We start from the raw sequence: 18,020 nt of genomic DNA on the forward strand, positions 1-18,020 counted from the left end.
TGAACAACTGGACAGAACAAGTTGAAAACTAGTGGTTGTAATCGGGGAGTGCATGGGTAGGTTTCAGGTGGTAAATATAATTATTGATACAGGGTATTCAGGGTAGGGGAAGGATATCAATCTTTCAGTGTAAATATGGATGGCACAGTCCCACTCCTGGTGGTAACGGGTACTACAAGCCAGACTAAAATACGGCGGTAATGGGGGATTGACCCGTTTGCAATCCATAAGGATGGGTTCCTCAGTAGTCTACTTCATTTCAGTGCAGATGACAAGGAGGAGGACGACGTGGGATTGAAGGACGTAGATGAGAACAATGGGGAGTTGAAGGAGGAAATGTAAGATGGTGAAAGCATGAAGCAGGTCGAGGACGTTGAACAGAACGCCATTAACGACACATCGATGGAGGTGGGAGGACTAGGACGGTGATGAGAACGAGGGTGGCGATGAGGAGTAGGATAGCGACGAGGACCAGGATTAGGATGGCGACTCGGTCTAGGCCAACCATGAGGCTTAGGACAGCGAGGAGGATAAGGGCGAGAATGGTGATAAGGACTAGGACTAGGGCGGTGACAAGGAATATGACAGTGATGAGGACTACAACTATGACTAGGATGGGGGCTAGGATAGTGTAAGGTTGTTTGATGTAGGGTGTGGTGTAAGGATGGTATGGGATGGGGTGCTGTGTAAGGTTAGTAAAAGGGCAGGACTAGGACGGCGGCTAGGATAGTGTAAGGTTGTTTGATGTAGGGTGTGGTGTAAGGATGGTATGGTATGGGGTGCTGTGTAAGGTTAGTACAAGGGCAGGACTAGGACGGCGGCTAGGATAGTGTAAGGTTGTTTGATGTAGGGTGTGGTGTAAGGATGGTATGGGGTGCGGTGTAAGGTTAGTACAAGGGCAGGACTAGGACGGCGGCTGGGATAGTGTAAGGATGGTATGGGGTGCGGTGTAAGGTTAGTACAAGGGCAGGACTAGGACGGCGGCTGGGATAGTGTAAGGTTGTTTGATGTAGGGTGTGGTGTAAGGATGGTATGGGATGCGGTGTAAGGTCAGTACAAGGGCAGGACAAGGACGGCGTCGAGGACTAAGGTGACGACGAGGACGAATACGTGTTGTGGTTAAGACATTTACCCCGTTCAGACACGATTGTTCAATTTGCATGTATATACAGAAGATAGGTAGACAGATGATTTGTAATATAGATACACATTTGTTTCAAACTTTTTGGAATGCACTGAGATTGTCTTCGGTCGGATTTGCCTTACAGGAAGAGAAGGCAAGCTGTTTCAGAGCAACTGCATCACCACAGGATTCAGGGTACCATGAGCAAGAAGAAGAGGAGGATAATTGAAGACAAGATGGGATGAATCTGTGCATGAGAGAGAGCAGGTTTCTGTGGAAGAATTCCCAAGGTGAGTTAACATCAGGGGTAGTAGATGCAGGAGACCAGTCCTGAAGAGAGATGGCTGCTTGAATGAGCTGTCAGACTCGTCGGCATCGACTTTCACAAGCACATGATTAAATGAACCAATTGGAGCAGAGGAAGAGCAGGATACATTTGTGGAAAAGTTAGGCATCACAAAATCTAGAAGGCAACATTTGACATTGGGAGAAATCCAGGTTGGAACATTTACAGATTGTCAGTCCCATGGAGTCACAGAAGTCCTTGCTTGGTGAGAAAGTTACCAACACCCAACCTACTTACACGGTCACAACTGAATTCGCCACATATGAGGAAGAGCGAGTTGGGCTGAGGGGTTAAAAATTTGTCCACGTTGTCTGATAGAAGGATGTAGATGGAGTTGTCACTGAAAGGAGGACGGTACAACACACAAACAAACAAGAGGTGGGAGTGGAGGGTAAGTCACAGCTCGAGGTACTACTTGGGGTTGGGAGGTGTAAGGTCAGTACAAGGGGAGTGGGAAATTTAATTAATGATGTAAAGAGCAACTCCACCACTAGGACATGGTTCAGGCCTATCAAATCAGGGGAGACAGTAACTGGGGAGGTTGGGGACGTCCTGTGGGAAGAAGGATTCTGTTAAACAGGTGACGTCTCGTTTATCAGCAGCGACCTAGATTAGGAGGTCTATTAGCTTGGAGCGGAGACCTCGGATGTTTGAGGTCCACACTGTTAGAGATAGACGGGGAAGAGGAGTTGGATTGGAAGGGGGGTTGGGGGGAAGAGAGGTGGCGTTGTATGGGGTAAGGGTGTGGGGGGGGGGGGGAAGTAGTTGGATGCAGGATGGGGAGGGGGGGGTGGTGAGGCTTTGCGGGGGCAAAATGAGGTTTGGGGGTAATGGGGGGGAGTTAAGGGGGTGAGGAGAGGGGGGTGGGTGGGGTGAAGTGGGTGAGGGGAAGTGGGGTGGGTGAGGGGAAGTGGGGTGGGTGAGGGGAAGTGGGGTGAGCGAGATGAGGGGGGAGTGAGCGGGGTGACAGGGGGGGGGGGGGAAGGAGGAGTGGGCGGGGTGAGGTAGAGTGAGGGAGGGGGTAGGAGGGGGGATGGGGTGGAGTGACAGGGGTGGGTGGGTGGAGTGACAGGGGTGGGTGGGTGGAGTGACAGGGGTGGGTGGGTGGAGTGACAGGGGTGGGTGGGTGGGGTGACAGGGGTGGGTGGGTGGGGTGACAGGGGTGGGTGGGTGGGGTGACAGGGGTGGGTGGGTGGGGTGACAGGGGTGGGTGGGTGGGGTGACAGGGGTGGGGTGAGAGGAGGAGGTGTGTGGGGTGAGAGGGGAGGAGGGGTGAGAGGAGGGGGAGGAGGGGGGGTTGGGGTGTGGGGGACCCTCAACACAACCTCAACACTTCATCTCAAATGCATTTTAACGTTTCCTGGTCACGTTTCACAAGCACACATTCCATTGAAAACACTAATGCTGCTTGTATCAAGTAGGCCTTCGTTTTGTCCGTAAGGCCCCATCACCCCTCAGCTTCCTCAACAACCTCATTTATCTTTTCGCGATAGCCCGTCCTCTCTGTCTTTAATCAATAAAAACGGCACGATCTGTCATGGAGCAGCTCGAACCTAAACGCTCTCAACTCAATCGGGTTTTCTTTGTCCGCACATCGATTACATCAGCTACTGATAAAAAATTTTCCAACAATGAAAAAATACCTTCCACGTAAAATCTACCTTCGCGATGATTTTTATATCACATCAGAACGTTACCAACAGGGGGATAGATATATATATTTATATATATATATTTATATATATATATATTTATATATATATATATATATATATATATATATATATATTTATGTATATATATATATATATCTATATATATATATATTGTTGCTGATCGCGGTTAGGATGTTATAGACCGAGCGGTGGTTTAAAACCGCGACCTAACAAAACTCACCCGATTCCACCCGAACGTTGGTTGTATCGCACCCTAGCTGCTCAATGAGGGAAAAGACAAAAGCGACGCAATGCAAGAGGAAAACGGAGACAAAAAAAGGTTTGAAATACTACTACATTTATTCCTACTATTTACACACAAGCAAAAAGACAGATGTCACGTTTATTTACAAGCACAAGACGCAGGTGACACAGTGCAAATTTAGCTTACCTACAGACTTAACTTATATCCCAGGACAGAACAAACAGAACGCTGACTCACGCGGGGAATGCCAGGGATGGCAGAAGGTGGATGGCTGGAGGGAGAGGAAAGGTCCAAGGGGGGTCCCGCAGCACAACCGGCGCGTTCAGCAGCCGCCGTTCCGTTTCGGCCCTGCTCCGAACCGCCGTTCAGGCCCCCTTTGGCGGTTGGGTGGCGCGGCTGCGGCCGCCTGCACTTGCCTTGCCAGGCCTTGTCTCACTCGTCACCACCGACTCCTCACCACCGCAACCAACTGACCACCGACTCCTTTCTCTGGCAACCGACTGTCACCAACTCCTTGCAACCAACTCCTCCTCTCTTTCTCTCAACCAACCCAGACCAACCCAGAGTGCATCTCTCTTTCTTCTTCTTCTGGTCCACTTCCGGTTGCGCCCTTTTATAGCGCCCCCAGCGATCACGCCCCCCGGCGCTTTGGACACGCCCATCGGGGCGCTCACCTCGGCCCTGGCTGGTCGCACGACCCTCGGGCTCTGCCCCGGACGACGACGGGCGGGCGCGCCCCTCCCCTCCTCTGACGAGGTGGAGACACGCCTTTCTTCCCTGACTCGAGCCTCGTGGTCAATGGCGGTTATTGGAGGTTTTGGAGGGGATGGAAAGGGAGATTTTTGGGGATGGGAAGGAAAGGGGGTCTATTCTCTTTCACTGGTGCAATGGAGTACTTCAATTAATGGGAGACACAGCCTTACCCTAAAACACAGAATAAGAGATAACTATCAACAGGTATATTCTATTACTTGGCTGACGTGTATGCTTGTGGACTATGGGACGCCCTTTTGGTCTTTACACAGCTCCGGAGGCAGGAGGCACAGAATAAACAATAATCACAATAGTACAGCACACAATCAAAAAAATATACAGTCCTCATATCCACAACACTGCACCCTCCTCCTCTTAGGCACGTCCCGGGCCTACAACTTTTATTTAGTGTGACATGTAGGTGTAGTTCCCTCTACTATTAACTCTACCCTGAGTGCGACAGTTTTACAACATAAATAAATGTGTCCCGCTGCTCCATTGCACCCTGCCTAACAGACTTACGCCCACAGTTAACCGAATTGCGGAATGGTCTTCAAACTATACACTGACGGTGGGGAGCATTATCTACAATTGACGCTACTTTTATTTACAAAACCAACCCAGGACCTGTAATTGTTCTTTCTGGGGGGAGGACAGTCTGCTCTGCATCAATGCACCATTAAAGCACCCAAAAACGCACCAATACACACCCAAGCACCAATCGGTGCAGTCCCCATTGTTCAATGAATAAAATAAAACCAACAAACCCAACCCTGCAGGTGTCTCTTGCTCTTCGGCTCCCTCTGCTGGTTATCATTATTTCTTCCAGTTGTTGTCATTTTCATTTGCTTTGCTTACTGGCGGCCTATTTGCAATAAAGCTTGCCCAAACGTGTCCATTTTATTTATCTTTATTTATGGCCCACAGGGCCGACTACGTGTGGTTCACCTGTGGGGCATCGGTGCCCTGTGGCCAATGTCCGCCAGCAAGATTTCGGGCCCTCATGGCCGGTTCCAGCAGAGGGGCCTTGCCCCAACCCATGGGGTCCATAAGTGGTGCTCGGCCACTGACATGTGGTCCATAATGTGGTGCATCGATGCAGACAGCTGGTTCTGGGAATTTCGGGCGCACAATGGCCGACCCACGCACGCTCCCCTCGGCGCCCAACGGCGCTCAGGTCCTCATGTGGGAGACAAAAAGGGGGGACAAGACAGATGAGCGAGGGGTAAGGTCTCAAGGGTACACATCAAAAAAGCAATGCAAGGCGAAATGCGTACGGAGGGCGAAGTGAGAAAGCTCGTCCCTACCGTACGTCACCCCCCTGTTACCTAGCCCACCCTTGCCCTTACCCCATATGTACAAAACCTACACATTACCAATTCGTCACTACTGTCACGTCTTCCCCATATTTCCCCTATACCAAATTCGTCACCACAATCCCTCTACTTCAAAAATTTGCCATCATCAATTCATCATCAATCCTCATAAGGAGGAAGAGATGGAATTACGCACAATGTCACACCCACGTCATGATGCGTCTCACAATCCAAACATTTGCACAGTAAAAATAATAAGACATGGCATGGTGCGGAGTACCTGTCACCTCAGGTGAGTGGATGCAGATGGTGCGAGGAGATCCTTCATCCTAACTATCCTCTAAATGATTTTAACACACTTTACACTACCCGGGGTCTTTCTCCGGCCAAACCATTGGCCCTCTTACACTATGGGTTCTAAAAACCAATTCCCATTGGCCAAACTGTGGTGCTTTTCAATTTGGGGTCTCACTCCCCCGATTCATCTCCCGGTGCCCTCGCACAATTTCTGGGCCGCGACGTGTAGCTCTTCCAACAGGTCTACCCACCTGCACACCTCCACCACTGTAGTTGCCACCCGAGCTTACCTAGCTCCTTACCCTAACCTAACTACCTGGGGAAGGCCCTCTGGCGCTCTCCCCACTCGGTGCCCTCTCTGGCACTGGGCTGCCCGATCCACACCCGGGATCCTCAGGCACCCACTCACAACTACCGGCTCCCAGAGCCCACCTGCGGCCTCACCTGGCCGACATCCTCACAGTGGTGGAGTGCCCAACCAACTACACGCATTAACAGGCTACACGCCCAGCCATTTCCACAACACTAATGCACCCATCCACAACACCATTCTGCAACCGCACCACAAATGCCAATATCCAACCACAATTTACCTATACCCTCTACCTAACACTTACACTACCCGCCCCGGGTATCCGTGATAGGGGTCCACTCTTCCCCCATCCACACCTTCGCACCATGCACACCACTCCGTACCACTTACTCCAACTCTCTCCACACACCTGTACTTGCACACCTGTGCTCTCACACCGGGTGCCACCTGCACCCTTCTCTCCCCAAGCGCATTCGCGCTGATCCACAACACTCACTACTCATACACTGCTCCACACACCTGTCCAGTTGCACACCTGTGCAATCACACCTGTTCCATCCTCACACAGCATCATCTCATCTAACTACTCCCCTCTGAAACTTGCGCTTCCCAGTCGTCCCTTTAAACTATTGCGCTCCCTCGTCATTATCATCCACACTAATCTACCTGCGTCCCCACTACAGGTATCAGTCACTAACTAAACTTAACGTCACCTAATGTCAATCTCTTCTAGATCCCTACAATATAACCTAACCCACCCGGGCTAGTTTTCACTGCCATACACCCCATAAGCTATTGCTCCTCTGCCCCCACCTTGTGAGGGATGACAGAGTTGCCATCCCACCACAGCGGGGCATCTCTCACTACCAATTTCGCTCGTCCAAATTCAACAATTCAAAAATTTTCCATTTACTGCCAATTCTATTCACTTTTCTAAATTTCGTTTTAAATCACTATCACCATCACCCGTATACTTATTACATCCTCTCGGTGCGCCAATTCACATCTACAGCCCGGCTTCGTACAGCCGAGCACTGAACGCGGATTCTTTTGTGCTGGCGGCTGGATGCGTCCCGCATTCGGGGCAGGGGCGGGGGCTTACCCGGGCCGAGATCCCACGCACCACCTCGGCGTGGAGCCATCCAATGTCCCGATCTCGACCTGCCGGCACGTCTCAACAAAACGTGGTCGCCATAGCGACCCTTCCTATCCAGCCGCCCGCTCCGCCTAGTGGAGCCCGGCCGCGGCCGTTCAAAGCGAGGCCCAGCACGCACCGAGGGCCCGATTCGGCTATAAGTCGTTCTAAACTCTACCCCGTCTAACGTCGATGCTTCACCTGGACGCTTACACCCCGCAGCCCGTTCCTTGCTCACACATCCAGCTGTGCCCATGCTCCTCGTACCTTTCCTTACACACCCAGGTACACCCATTCCACTCACAGCCTTGGTCACACACCTGACCACCGAACACTTTGGCACACATTCGTTGCTCGCACACCTCACCAATACACCGCTTCGCGCCCCCTCCTCGGTCACCTCCTCTGTGACAATCACAGGTGTGCCCTCATTCGCACACCCAACCACGTGCCTCACCACCAATTCCAGCGTGCATTCCCACTCACGCTCTACCATTCCAGGTGTGCATCCTTCCATCCCAGGTGTACATCCTCGCTCACCTGTCACAACCAACTCACGCTCCGTTTCACTCTCACTACTCTCACCACCACTCTTGACAACGCACTCACCCTTACTCTTGACAGCACACTCTTTCCCCATGCACCTGTCCGTCACACACCTTTCTCGCGCACACTCTCCCGTTACACCCTCTGTAACACTCACCACAGGTGGACACTCTTCCTTACTTTTGACAGCGCACTCTTTCCCCATGCACCTGTCCGTCACACACCTTTCTCGCGCACACTCTCCCGTTACACCCTCTGTAACACTCACCACAGGTGGACACTCTCTCGTTACTTCCTCCGTAACACTCACCACAGGTGTACACTCTCTCGTTACTTCCTCCGTAACACTCACCACACCGCGCTTCCATGTACCCCCTCGCACACGCGCTCCGACCGGCTCACTCCTGACGGCACACTCACCCCTCGGCGTGCACTTTTTCCTCACACACCCCATGGTCGGACATTCTCGCACACCTCTTTTTTCGCACACCTGACCTGTCACACACTTCACCAACGGCCTTTCACGAACACCCGGATCCAAACCAATCCCCAAGCCGACTGAAGCTTTCCTCACATCATGTACATTGCCACTCACCTTGGCACCTCGTCCCCGCACCTCCTTTGCCACCTGCAAACTCTTTATTTGGTTAGTGAGCATCACATCATGAGTTGAGCACCGACCTTGCACATATTCCATTACCTCCTCCTTTATCTCCCTCTTAGTTTCTGTCCGTCCCTTCTTAATTTCACTCACCTCTTCTCCCACTTCCTCTAGTTTTTGTTTAACCTCTTTTATTTCTCGGTGCGTCCCCTCAAGTTCGTCCTCTAAGGCTACCGTGACCGTCTCTATGTGCATCCTCACCTGCCGGTCCTTTGTCTCCATTATCTCTGTCACCTCCTCCACCCTCATTGTCAGTTCCTCCCGTACCATCTGACATTGCCTCTGCGTCGCTATTAATTCGTTTTTAATTTCTTTTTGTGTCGCCTTTAACCCTCCTAGTACCGCAGTGTTCTTTTGAACCTGCTCCACTAACTTAGTTTGTCCCTCTGTCAGCTGCTCCACCTCCTCCGTCAGATCTTCTATTCCCCCTTGTAACTTAGCCGTATTATTCCTCACTTCTTTCTCTATACGCTTTTCGCCTCGCTTTACCTCCTCGCGTAGCCCCGAGACCTCCTCACTCACCCCTCGTCATATTTCCTCCATCTGGTTCCCCATCTGTTCGATTTCCCGGGCGGATTGTTCCCCTATTTCCCGCAATTTGTCCTCCATCCTATTTTCTAACCCCATTAACCCATTTTTCACCCCCTCTAACTGATTCTCCTGGGCAGCCATTCTGTTTTCCACCCCCGTTAACCCATGTTTCACCCCTTCTATCCCATTGTCTAACCCCTCAAATTTCTTGTCTAATCCCTCAAATTTCTTTTCTAATCCCTCACCGGTACCCCTCGCTTCGTCCCTCATTACCCCCATTTGGTTTCCCATTACCCCCAATTGCTCACTCTGAGCATCCATCCGGTTCCCCATTACCCCCATTTGGCCCTCCAATCGCTCACTATTCTGGGCCATAAGGGCCTTCATTTGTATAAAAAAAAGGTTCAAATCCATTGGCATCTCCGGTTCGACTACCGCGACCATGGGCGTGGCTAAATGTGGCGCCGCTGTAATCACGTGCGCTAGAGCGCCATTTTGTGCACCTGAAATTCCCGCAACCACATTGCCATTTTCCTCCTCCCTTTCTTCCCCGAAGTCCTGGGTTACTTCTAACCCCTCTATCTCTCCCACCGGCATCCCGTCGCCTTGGACAGCCATGGCGCGATTTCAAAATTCGGGCTTTTCCTTTAAAACAAAACAAATTTCGGTATTTTATAATTTTGAGCGCGTGAAGCGCGCTCCGGGTCGATCTCACTCCCCGACACCAATTGTTGCTGATCGCGGTTAGGATGTTATAGACCGAGCGGTGGTTTAAAACCGCGACCTAACAAAACTCACCCGATTCCACCCGAACGTTGGTTGTATCGCACCCTAGCTGCTCAATGAGGGAAAAGACAAAAGCGACGCAATGCAAGAGGAAAACGGAGACAAAAAAAGGTTTGAAATACTACTACATTTATTCCTACTATTTACACACAAGCAAAAAGACAGATGTCACGTTTATTTACAAGCACAAGACGCAGGTGACACAGTGCAAATTTAGCTTACCTACAGACTTAACTTATATCCCAGGACAGAACAAACAGAACGCTGACTCATGCGGGGAATGCCAGGGATGGCAGAAGGTGGATGGCTGGAGGGAGAGGAAAGGTCCAAGGGGGGTCCCGCAGCACAACCGGCGCGTTCAGCAGCCGCCGTTCCGTTTCGGCCCTGCTCCGAACCGCCGTTCAGGCCCCCTTTGGCGGTTGGGTGGCGCGGCTGCGGCCGCCTGCACTTGCCTTGCCAGGCCTTGTCTCACTCGTCACCACCGACTCCTCACCACCGCAACCAACTGACCACCGACTCCTTTCTCTGGCAACCGACTGTCACCAACTCCTTGCAACCAACTCCTCCTCTCTTTCTCTCAACCAACCCAGACCAACCCAGAGTGCATCTCTCTTTCTTCTTCTTCTGGTCCACTTCCGGTTGCGCCCTTTTATAGCGCCCCCAGCGATCACGCCCCCCGGCGCTTTGGACACGCCCATCGGGGCGCTCACCTCGGCCCTGGCTGGTCGCACGACCCTCGGGCTCTGCCCCGGACGACGACGGGCGGGCGCGCCCCTCCCCTCCTCTGACGAGGTGGAGACACGCCTTTCTTCCCTGACTCGAGCCTCGTGGTCAATGGCGGTTATTGGAGGTTTTGGAGGGGATGGAAAGGGAGATTTTTGGGGATGGGAAGGAAAGGGGGTCTATTCTCTTTCACTGGTGCAATGGAGTACTTCAATTAATGGGAGACACAGCCTTACCCTAAAACACAGAATAAGAGATAACTATCAACAGGTATATTCTATTACTTGGCTGACGTGTATGCTTGTGGACTATGGGACGCCCTTTTGGTCTTTACACAGCTCCGGAGGCAGGAGGCACAGAATAAACAATAATCACAATAGTACAGCACACAATCAAAAAAATATACAGTCCTCATATCCACAACAATATATATATATATATATATATATATATATATATATATATATATATATATATATATATATATATATATATATATACATATATATATGTATATATATATATATATATATATATATATACATATATATATGTATATATATATATATATATATACATATATATACATATATATATGTATATATATATATATATATATATATATATACATATATATATGTATATATATATATATATATATACATATATATATATATATATATATATATATATATATATATATATATATATGCATACATATATACATATATATATACTGAAACGCAAAAGAAACTTACCACCTTTGAAACCTTTAAATATCAACAATAACACTGCGTGTAGTAAATGTGTGAACTTATTTGTGGACAATAGTGTCCTCACTGTCAGACAAAACGGTCACGGATGGTCACTTGAACCTTCAATGGTCACTTCATAGCACAGCTGTTGAACAGCCGTTTTGACTGTCAGTGATTAGCCAAGGGGTACAGGATGATTTTAATGAGCTGCACGTGATGTCTTGATATTGGCTTTAAAAAGGCCAGTGCAAAATGGGCATTTTGACCGAAAAATTTGACCATTTTGACCATTTTGACCAACTTCAAAAAGACCGAAAACGCAAAAGAAACTTACCACTTGTTTGAAATGTAATAAAATTGTAACAGTTCAAAATAAAACAAACCAACAATTGCTAATTGAAACATTGGCATTTTATTGATGACATGTCAAGTTTTTGACCAAGATACACCATATCATCAGTTTGTTCTACAGTATAGAACAGCACAGGGTGCAATGTCAGTCCCCTTTCAATAGCGTGTGTGGCCACCATTGTTTTGGATACAGGCAGTGCATCGTCGGCGTATACTGCCTACCAGTCTTTGGATGGATTGCTGCTGGATTCTGTCCCACTCAGTCCTCAATGTCTGAAGCAGCTCTGCCCGTGTCCTGGCCCTGCCAACTACGCGTCTCCCAAGCTCACCCCACAGGTGCTCTATGGGATTCAGGTCAGGGGAGAGCGCAGGCCACTGCATGGTGTTGATGTTCTCGCCTTGGAGAAATGCAGTGGTAAAGCGAGCAGCATGGGGACGAGCGTTGTCATGCTGAAAGGTTCTCAGTTCTGGGTGGTCTAGCAGTAATGGCAGCAGATGAGGTCGCAGGATGTTATCCACATACCGCTGGGCATTAAGATTCCCATCCACAACCACCAGTGGCGTCCTGTACCGGCCTGATATGGCGGCCCACACCATCACACTTGGGCCACCCCACCTGTTGGCTTGACGCACGCAACAATCGGCATATCGCTCGCCAATTCTTCTCCAGACACGCTCATGCTCATCAGGACTGTCCACACAGAACCTTGACTCATCGCTGAAAGCGACCTCGTTCCACTGCGCCAAGGTCCACCGCTGATGCTGCTGGCACCATCTCTGTCGGTTGCGGCGATGGGCAGCCGTCATGACGGGGCCTCTGTATGGTCTTCTGGCAGTCAGACCATAGTCATGCAGTCGTCTTCGTGCAGTATCATTGGAGATCCGTGGGTTTGCACGCCCCGGAGTTTCTGCCGCAGTGCGGGATGCTGGACGGAATCGATCCCGCAGGTGACTTCTGACCATCTGCCTGTCCTGCCTTGCAGTGGTGACTCGGCCTCCCTGATCGAGGTCTGTCATCTGCAGAGTTGTGGAGGGTGTCTCTGTCCACCAGGGCTGATATCGTCTGGTGTGAACAGCCAAGGCGACGTGCCACCTCACGGTAGCTCAGTCCGCCTTGCAGCATGCCCAGGGCACGCTGCCGTTGATCCCTTGACAATCGTGGCATGTTGATTGAAATGCCCATTTTGCACTGGCCTTTTTAAAGCCAATATCAAGACATCACGTGCAGCTCATTAAAATCATCCCGTACCCCTTGGCTAATCACTGACAGTCAAAACGGCTGTTCAACAGCTGTGCTATGAAGTGACCATTGAAGGTTCAAGTGACCATCCGTGACCGTTTTGTTTGACAGTGAGGACACTATTGTCCACAAATAAGTTCACACATTTACTACACGCAGTGTTATTGTTGATATTTAAAGGTTTCAAAGGTGGTAAGTTTCTTTTGCGTTTCAGTATATATATATATATATATATATATATATATATATATATATATATATATATATATATATATATATATATATATATATATATATATATATATATATATATACATACATATATAGCGCGGCGTTACGCGCGCTGCTTGTGAGCAAGGAGGAAGCGGACAAGCGGTAACATATAAACGTCTTTATTGTAAGACTACACTGTAACGCTCCGGGCTGGGCGCCCGGTGTATATCATGAGGCCACGCCTACCCCTCGGACGTGGCCACCGCCCACTTGGTGCGTGGAATGATGTCACCACGCCAGTGGGCTTTTGTGTCCGCCACACGCGCCCCCCCAGAATTCCCGCGCACCTGGAGGGCCAGTTTGCGGGGCATACGAATGACCCGGCCGAAGCGCCCCCTGGCGATCGGCGGCGTCCGGGGTGCAGGGATGCCAGGTGGGATGCCCCTGGCTGCTCCTGGGATGGGTGCAGGACCGGGGGGCGGCGTGGCGGCGGGGCTGGGCGGTGCCGGGGGTCCGCCCGCAGGAGGGCGGCCCCGACGTGGGGGTCGGGCCACTGGCGGTGGATGGTCCACATCGAGGTGGGCCGGCTTGAGGCGGTCTACCGAAACGCGGTCAGGAGTACCGCCGATGTCCAGGGTGAAGTGCTTCGCCCCGGTCTCCAGCACGCGGAAAGGCCCGTCGTACGGGGGCCGCAGTGGTGTCCGATGGGCATCGTGGCGGACGAAGACGTACTCCGCCGTGCGAAGCTCCGGGGCGACGTGCGTCGGTGGGTGCCCGTGGCATGCCGTTGGCACCGGGGCGAACCTCTGGGCGGTCTCTTGCAGAGCGGAGCGCTGCTGTGCCGCGGACCATGGTGCCGTGGAGTCGGGGAGGAACTCGCCCGGCACCCGCAGCGGTTGCCCGAAGACCAACTCCGCCGCGGATGCGCGCAGGTCCTCCTTGGGTGCCGTCCGGAGGCCCAGCAGGACCCAGGGGAGCCTGTCGACCCAGCCGCCGTCGCGGAGGGTGGCCCGGAGCGCGGCCTTCAATGAGCGGTGAAATCGCTCACACAGGCCGTTAGCCTGGGGGTGGTAGGCCGTGGTTCGGTGCAGCCGGACCCCGAGCCCCTGCGCAACCGCCCCCCAGAGCTCCGAGGTGAACTGGGGGCCGCGGTCGGATGAGATGTCTGAGGGGGCGCCGAACCGGGCGACCCAGGTGGCGATGAAAGCCTGCGCGACATCGGCCGCCGTTGTCGACGCCAAGGGCACGGCCTCCGGCCACCGGGTGGTGCGGTCCACCATGGTGAGGACGTGGGTGAAACCCCGCGAGGGGGGCAGAGGTCCCACCAGGTCCACGTGGACGTGGTCAAACTGGCGTTCCGGCACCGTGAACGGGGCCAACGGGGCCTGGGTGTGCCGGTGCACCTTGGCGCGCTGGCACGCGAGGCATGTCCTGGCCCAGCCGCGGACGGCCTTCCGGAGGCCATGCCAGACGAACTTGTCGGCGATCAGCCTTTGGGAGGCCCTCGCGCCCGGGTGGGACAGGCCCGGGCGTTTCCCGACCCGTTGAAGGAGCACGGCGGATGACACCGCTGAGCTTCGTGGCCGAACTTGGCGTGGAACCAGCACCAGGTGGTGGAGCTGGAGGAGCGCGGCTGGCTCCGCCAGGCCGGTGGAGTCGACGGGTTTCCCCGTGGTGGCGGTTTTCGCCGCGGCGGTGGGCGGGGCGTGGCGGCGTTCACGAGGTGCGTATCAGCATGCTGCTGAAACTCAGCGTGCTGTAGAAGATGATGCTGTGGAACAGCAGCGTCGAAGGCCGTGATGGCCACGCCAACGCTCGCCCGCGTGTCCGAAGCGGCGAAGTACTTGTCCGCCTCGGCCGCCAATGCTCGGGGTTCCGTTAGCCCGGTCCCGGCCAACGCGAGGCGAACCTGCGCTGGAAGTTGGCGACGGAAAAGCGCCCGGAATAGCGAACCGGGGGCTTCGTCGCCCAACAGTGACAGCATATGGTCCATTCGGACCAACGGGCACATCTCACCGAGCTCGGGGAGATCCAGGAGGCGGTCGGCCCGTGCGTCGTCCGTGAGGCTGAACGTGGCTAGGAGTAGCCGCTTGAGTGCCTCGTACTTGTGGCCGTCCGGTGGGTGGCGAAGGACGGACACAACTCGAGCGGCCGTGCCGGGCCCGAGGGAGGCGACGACATGGCAGTAGCGCAGGTCGTCGTTGGTGAGGCGCCGAAGCTGAAATTGGGCTTCGGCTTGAACGAACCAGACCTCGGCCTGGGCCTCCCAAAATTCGGGAAGTTTAATCGCCATTGACTTGTCGTTGGCCATTGCAATGGCGTCGTGTTCGGAAGGATCGCTACGGCAGATCCAACGTCGAGGGTCACCAGTAAAGCGCGGCGTTACGCGCGCTGCTTGTGAGCAAGGAGGAAGCGGACAAGCGGTAACATATAAACGTCTTTATTGTAAGACTACACTGTAACGCTCCGGGCTGGGCGCCCGGTGTATATCATGAGGCCACGCCTACCCCTCGGACGTGGCCACCGCCCACTTGGTGCGTGGAATGATGTCACCACACCAGTGGGCTTTTGTGTCCGCCACACACACATATATATATATATATATATATATATATATATATATATATATATATATATATATATATATATATATATATATATATATATATATATATATATATATATATATATATATATATATATATATATATATATATATATATATAGCGATCTTTTTTCTAATTTATATTGTGATTTTCATTGTCGAAAAAAAAAAAGAAATACAATTTTACCGATAAAAACTTCAAAACTCGCTACCTTCTGATTGTAAACGCGCTCGCCACGATTTTATTGTTCTCAACAATTCTCGCAGTGCTGTGACATTGAGTGGTTAATTTACTAATTATAATATACTAGACAGTGAAATTAAATCGGTGATGTGTTCATATATTTCACATGTTCAGTGAAAATGTTCATTAAAAAAAAAATACTACTGAGCAAAAACGAACAAAACCCATACACCGCTCAAATAACTCGCCATTGTGAATAAAATTGATTTAAACTTTTGTCCCTTTTGGCTAAAAGTTTTGTTTTGTTAAATATCGTTTTGCTAAATATAGATAAGTGCAATAATAATATTTAGCTTGATCAATACCCGCAGGTCCCGGTATTTTATCTTTTTATGGGGGTGTTTGGGCCCCTTTCAAGTTTCCTCAATGTCTGCCGTATGGCTGGAATTTGGCCGGGGTGCCGGTGATAGCTCGCCTACTCCTCGTGAAGGTCGCCGTGGGATCTTTGACAATTAAGCGTTCATTTATTTGATACCGGTAACCAAGGTTATTGATTAGGTGAGAGCTGAAGCATCCTCGTTTGTGCAAGGCGGTCCTAAACTTTGTGAAAGCGTGTGGGAGACCTATATAGTTTTCTGGATATCCCAAAGACCTCCTTTTCTATATATTTTCTTTTCAGCACAGTTATGTTCAGGCGCGTGGCGTGTATAGAGCCTCGCAGCTCTCAAAACGCCATAAAACTCAAAAGAAGAAGGTGAGAGCTGATTGGTTATTCCCTCCAAATCTTGGGGAGAGACGTCATTGGGAGCCTTTCAGTTTCTGCACCAAGGGAGACTGTGCTTCTCTTGTACCCCTGTTATGTTTCGCTTGTGTGTTTTATTACCCCATCTTGTCTACTTATTTCTACTTTCTTTCTTTTGTGTTGTTTGTCCTGTGTTTTAGTTCGTCTTTGCCCTTCCTGCTTTTCCTCTGGCCTTCTTCCTGTCTGGAAGGCCTCGCCCACCAAACAGGAAATGACCCTTGTGCTCCCCTTTGCTACCACCTCTCTTCTTCCCCACCTCCCCTTCATGCCTAGTGTTGACCCCATCCCCTCCCCAGAACCCTGGTGTGGCGAACAGGAACCATCATATTGTGTACGCTTTAGGTTTGTCAAAGATGGAGCTTTTCCGACCAGTGAGGCTTTCAGTCTGGAGGTTTTGTTGGGCATGCTGGGGTTCAAGGCTGTTGTCTTTTTCTGCCTGATCTCCCGTGATTTTGATGTGCCTTTTCAGACAGGGCGGGGACTTGCCGAGTCTGGTGCAGGTGGGCCACCGCTCATCTACTGGGTCACTTGCGGACTAGGCGATTGAGACTCTTTCAGAAACTCAGGAGAGAGCAGTGACCGTCCGCCTGTACAATGAAAGCATGAGCGACTATGATGTCCAGGTGTGGCTTCGTCGATACGTGGCTGTCCGTGACCAAGTATGACTCATCCGGAACAGCCTCGGCATTTGGACCGGAAAATGGCAGGACCGAGTCTGGTTGCAGATGAGGGATGGCAGTACGATCTCCCATATCCCAAACGGGATTATGGTTGGAATGGACGGATGTTGCATCATCGTGTGCATGTCAATACGACCAGCACTTCAAGTAGAGGCTCCACAAGTACTGACCACACCCCATCCTCCCTGGTTTCCCCACTGGCCTCATCATCACCATCGAAACTACATCCACGAGTTAATGCATCAACTTGCCCACACCGCACCCTGATCATGAACTTTCAGAGCATTTATTCCAAACAGGAGGAGTTCTGGTGCTTAATTGAAGCAACTAAGCCCGACATCATCATGGGATGTGAGACGTGGTTGAAGCCAGGTAAATTACAAGGCAAAATCCTTCCCCCAGGATTTAATCTCTGTAATGGACACGATAGATGGCTACCCTGGTGTCTTACTGGGTATTACTACCAGTCTGAACAGTCAACAAATACAAACTGACAGTGAATCTGAGTTTATAGCAGTTAAAGTGATGAATGGGAATTACAATATTATAATTGGCTCCGTGTATTTACCACCTTGTAGTGAACAAACCTGCATGGATAACCTCAATAAAGCCATTAAGGATCTGTGTGACTCAAACCCACATACAGCTGTATGGATTGGTGGAGATATTAATTTACCTGACAATATCAACTGGGAGACGGAGCAGATCATCTCACCAATATATGCAGAACATCAGTGACT

General features: G+C 51.0%; 1 protein-coding gene across 3 annotated transcripts in view; it reads right to left on the reverse strand.

The window, feature by feature from the left end:
* Positions 1 to 15,860, reverse strand: part of LOC144888259 (uncharacterized) — a 114,814-nt gene extending 98,954 nt beyond the window's left edge. Inside the window, exon 1 of one of the 3 annotated variants that reach the window (XM_078767509.1) lies at positions 15,827 to 15,860. The gene's annotated coding sequence lies outside the window, so the exon portion shown is untranslated. Of the gene's footprint in view, positions 1 to 3,112; positions 3,156 to 15,826 lie in introns of those variants that run through there. The other 2 variants (XM_078767510.1, XM_078767511.1) reach the window with 2 other exon arrangements.
* Positions 15,861 to 18,020: the final 2,160 nt, after the last annotated feature.

This window comes from Myxine glutinosa, chromosome 13 (assembly GCF_964187855.1).
Source record: "Myxine glutinosa chromosome 13, kmMyxGlut1.1, whole genome shotgun sequence".
Classification (NCBI taxonomy): domain Eukaryota; kingdom Metazoa; phylum Chordata; class Myxini; order Myxiniformes; family Myxinidae; genus Myxine; species Myxine glutinosa.